The 5451-nt window shown below is 39.6% G+C and overlaps 1 protein-coding gene across 4 annotated transcripts in view; it reads right to left on the bottom strand.

Moving 5' to 3' along the window:
• PCDH9 (protocadherin 9) overlaps positions 1-5451 on the bottom strand; it is an 879176-nt gene that overhangs the window by 36276 nt on the left and 837449 nt on the right. The window lies entirely within an intron of this gene.

A 5451-nucleotide genomic window follows, 5' to 3' on the forward strand; every position in this document is an offset into this window, starting at 1 on the left:
AGAGCCTCAAGCTGTCACCTTGGGTACAGTGCTGTGGCATCACAGCTCATAGCAACCTCTAACTCCTGGGCTCAAGCAAGTCTCTTGCCTCAGCCTCCCAAGTAGCTGGGACTACAGGTGCCCGCTACAACACCCGGCTATTTTTTGGTTGCAGCCATCATGGTTGTTTGGCGGGTCCGGGCTGGGGATTCGAACCCGCCACCTTAGGTGTACATGGCTGGCGCCTTAGCCAGTTGAGCTATAGGCACCGAGCCGTGATTCAAAATTTTAAGTGCAAAGACTTATACCTATTATATTTTTAAACATATTACAAAATTAAACATGAAAATTCCCATTATAAATAGACATCCTATGAAATAGATAAATGTTATTTTATAATTATTAAAATAGCTAAATATAATAATCTTCAAAATAATTCATATTTAAAGCATTTACTATATACCAGACACTACATTTATTGATGAATTCACTCCTCATAATAGGTTAAGAACCATTTATTATTCTCCTTTTGGCAACAATGAATCTGAGAGAAAAATTAAGAAAAGAAAATTTCTACAGAAACATTTTTTTACAGAAAAATTAAGTAACTTGACTGAGGTCACACAGTAAGTGATAGGGAGAGGACTCAAACCCCTTTGGTCTGCCTCCAGAGTCCATCTAATTGAGTATTAATTTCTACAACATTCTGAGAATGCTGTTTTTGTTAAGAAAGAATAACTTTCTTTCTCAGTTTCCAAATAAGCAAGCAAAACAACCACCAAACTGCAACAGTTTCAATATTTTCTGTAATTGCTATAGCCGATGACATGCATTTAATTCAATCAGTAAAGACAATGGTTAAAATGCAGATGGTCCCTAGAATGGTAAACATCTGAAAGCATTCTAGAGGAAATGGGCATTTATTTTTTTTTATTGCTACTGTATCCCAAATCTAAAAGCCTAGGGGTAAAAATCTTAGTACAGAGTGACTCAACTGTGTCCCCTGCTTAGAGTCTCACAAAGCCCTAAATCCAGGTATTGGCCGCACAGTATTCCTTTCTAGAGATTCTGGAGAGGAATCCATTATAAGCATATTCAGATTGCTGGCCAACTTTAGTGTACCTGCAGGGCTGGGGTCTCTGTTCCCTTGTGTGGTGTCAGCCCAGAGTCACACTTGGTATCACAAAGTCTCCCACTTTGTCACATCACTGCCTTCCTCTTCACATCAGCACCACCAAGAGTGCTTCTCCCCCCTCCCCGAATCACTCTGACTTCTACCCAATATCTTCTCTCTCTAGCCAGAGAAATTCACTCATTTTAAGGGCTCATGTTATTAGATTAGGTCTACCTGGGTAATCTAGGAGAATCTCTGCATTTAATTTCCCACAATACAACATACATGACATAGCAAAGTCCCTTTTGTCATGTTTACATATCCTGAGGTTCCAGGGTTTAGGACACGGACATTGCTGTAGGGATAAGGGACATTGTCGACTACTGTAGGTTTGAAAGGGATGGTAAGTGAGCTCAGAAAGCCTAGGCTGGAGAAATAAAAATAAATTTTGAAATCATCTCAATTTTGCCAAGTACAATATTCACCTCTCACACAATGTCTGTGGTATTTGTTTTAGGCCACAAAACTAAATCATTTACCAAGGTATTCCTCAAAGCAGGAATTGTAAAAAGTTAATTTGGCTATGTAATTTACATTAAATAAATCTGATAGAAAGTGTCATTATCCTCATTCATAGTGTCCAAAACTAATGAATTGAGATAAAAATTATTTGTAACTATTAGCGTAATAGTGATCCAAAAGTTCACCTACATATTAACACAACCAAATGAATGAAAATGTTAAATACCAGTAGTATATACAGCGTGGGGAGGAATGCAAGTCTCATCACAACAAAATAACCCAACTGTGCTGTGCAAGCCTTAATCTAACTAGTGCAATGTTTCACTTTGTGTAGAATGTAAAATCCAATACAAGTGGTAAAATTAATTTTAGAGTCCTGCCCTTTGGCTTTATAATGGCTTTATTTTTATGATGTCTTTATTTTTGAGATACTGAATATCCTCATGACTAGTTCTCCAAATACGGTAGGCCTGCCGCTGTTGTCATGACCGTTTCTTAAGAATCCCACTGTAAATATGGTACAGCTTAAACCCAAACACACATGCACATCTCCGGAGAAGAAGACTGACAGGGGACTGCTGACACATGAATGGGATGCTTTGTCTAACTCACAGAAAAATGCAAATTAATTGCCGAGAAAGAAAACTAAGGGATTCAAAGGCTTTCTTGATTGCCTTCTTTAAAATGCCAAGAACTTAAGCTGGCCTTTCTTATCTTCTACTACATGCATGTGACACTTTAGGAGGTCTTTCTTATTGTACTATAATTCAGGGATTGTTCCAGCTCTGTGCTCCATGCCTTTTTCCAAAGGGCAGCCTGAGATGTATAATTCGGGTAATGAACAGCTGCATAATTTAAGGGTCGAGCTAGTAGGGCACTGTTCCTTATTTTGTGTTGCTTTAGCAGTTGCCAAGATGTTCCAGGCCTATTTAGGAATACAATTTTTTGACTGCTTTATTTCTCTCAGATGATATATGCTGGGATTTGGTTCTGTTCCAGAAAGTGAATTTTATCAGCAGAAGTACCAAAGCAAGCTTTTCTCTCATTTTACTCCAAAGGGCAACAGCACGGAGCTATAATGAGGTCATTTTTTTTCCAGCCATGCACACTCTGTGTTCTATCAGGCAGGGTTGTTTAAACCGAGTCCTGTCCCTTTCCAAAGCATGATAGACTCAATCACTGAGCTATCAAAGGCATTTCCACACTACATCCCTCTCACACGAGGCCAATCCCCTGAATGTTCAAAAGGGCCAGGCAATGAGGCCCTTCAAGATGAAGGCCGCATGCTGACTAATCAGTTGTGTTTTTATTCCATCTTGGATTGTCAAATAAAAGGTTTATCATGAATTTCCTGTAGACTAAGGAGCATAAGACAGATTTGGACCTTGTTCCCAGTATAAGAGAGCTGCTTGCTGTGCAATCTGCAAAAATGTGCTACATCCACCCTCATAAACCGCCCCCCCCCAGGTGTCTTGAAGGATACTCTGAGTATGAGCTTATCTCAAAACAATTCTCATTTCATCAGGATGAAACAGAACAGTCAGACTTTATATTTCCCATCTCTTTTACTATAAAACTCCCTGTTTTGAGAAAAGACCCCAGTGGGCAATTTGCAAAGGCACTGGAGTGTACACCACACAATAAGCACGTAGGGAAAAAAGCTGTCAATAAAACAGAGTATCGTTTTTTAAGGAAATAAATTAGTGTATCCTTTCACTGGTCAGATGGTAAATAGCTAATGGAAAAGAGATGTGACAGACCACCAAGTCTAGGGATTGTCTGCAGACTGGCAGGCACAGTGATGTGCTGATGACCGAAATTATTTTCAGGCAGTTCGGCTCATCTGTGTTTGTCACACTTACAGGACGGAGCCAAATGCCTTTAATTAATATGGAGGATTTTCCTTTTCTTGAAGTAGGAACAAAACAGCAAGTATCTCTTGATTGCTCTCAAACACTCTGAATGGCAAAAATTCTGTAGCAAGACTCCCATCATCACTCAGCTTCGGTCATCTTCCTGATGAGCACCCTGCCACTAGCCCAGTCATTCTTCATGGGGAATCTGGGCTCCTGCAGGAATGTGTGTGCTGTACGTGGTGTGTGTGGGCACATGGGCAGAGCTTAGAGAGGGCGGTTGCTGAAATAAGCTTTTAGGATAAAGTTTGGCCTTTTCCCCTTTAGTTGTGATAGCTAGGTGAAGAGACTTAGTTTGTGAATGGTAAAACCCTCTGAATCAATACTGGAGTTAGATACCACCGTGTAAACCCATCCAGCACGATGCTTCCTGCTATGGCCTGTGGTTGGTGAGGCAGCTTGCCTGCATTTCTGGAAAAGCATTTATGGAAATTAAATAATGGGGAGGTTTATTTCTAAAATACCCTCCTTCACGAGACTGAGTATATGAACTATGGTGTCCATGATGCCCTGACTAGCGATTCTGACTTACTGTCCCAGATCTTTTCTTACCTGAATAAATGTCAGTTAACCTGGGCTGGGGTTGCATCACACACCCATAAAACAAAGAATAAACCCAAATGAATGTCTATGGCTCCTTGCAGCTCTAAAAATTTATGAATCACAATCCAAAAAGCATTTTTATTCATCATAAATACATGCATATGAATCAGAAAAGCTCATTAAAAAAGCCAACAATAGTGGAAATACGAATGACAATTTTCCGACAAATAAAATCACATCATTGTATTTAATTTAGGATTATGGGGTTATATTAACTCTTTCTAGCCCTGAGGGGTTTTGTGTCAAAAGAACACACTTTTATAACTAAATATGTACTGTATACTACAATTATAAGTTACAGCCACTATATAAATTTTATACCCTGATATAAAATGTACCTGGCATGGAAAATTTAAGAATGTCTCCAAAGAAAAATATATTAAAGCTCTGGTTCCACCGCATACCAAGTGAGCCCTAATGTATTCATGCTTCTGAACATATGTAATACACAAATAGAATGCACTAGTATATTGCATTTACATCTTGAATTTTAATAGTTTTAGTGAGTCATTTTGTTTAGATGGAAAAAAAAAAACACCTCACTTATCATTCAGTGTACTTAAGATGTATAAATGTTTCAGGCCTTAGGCGATGGTAGAGACTGCAAATTAGGAACCAAAACAAATGTCAGAACAGGAAAAAAATGATCCTATCACTCAGTACTGGAGCACTCCCCAAAAAAGTGACTTCTGAAATTATCTATGAACAAAATGCATCCTGTCTTCTTTCTTGTGCTTACTGAATGAGTTCTTTGTCCTAATTAAGACCTGTAATATATTAGTCACCCCTTACTCCTGGGTTCTCTGACCCTCCTCAGCATCACCTGTCCTCCTGCCCAACCTTTACCCCATTTTAGCCACCCCTGCAAGAACTTTGTACATCCCAGCTCCTATGACCTTCAGCCATGCCCACCTGGCTCATTCTCCAGAGAATTGTTCCTGAAAAAGCCTCACCACATCTGCTTTCTTTACTTCTCTCCCGAGTTGCCAGCTATTGCTAGAGCAACTGGGAAACTGAAAGTGACGGTCTCTTCTGCAGATACGTGGCACGCAACCTGAACTCCACAAGGCCTGTGGTCTCACACTGCCTCTCATCATGGCCTGGGGACTCATGAGACACTTCAGCATTGTAGCTTCTCCTCAGGCCTCAGTTCATGTCTGAACACTTGTTCTGGACAAATTGCCCCACCTGATATTTAACTGAAGATACCGAAGTCCTAATTTTCTTTATCTTTTCTCCTTTACACTCATCCCTTTACTGGTCTCTCAAAGAAAGAACCTACCTTCCGTGTTACTCTTAATTTTTTCCCTATTTTTTTTT

Source organism: Otolemur garnettii, unplaced genomic scaffold, assembly GCF_000181295.1.
Source record: "Otolemur garnettii isolate 467f Iridium unplaced genomic scaffold, OtoGar3 scaffold00040, whole genome shotgun sequence".
Lineage (NCBI taxonomy): Eukaryota > Metazoa > Chordata > Mammalia > Primates > Galagidae > Otolemur > Otolemur garnettii.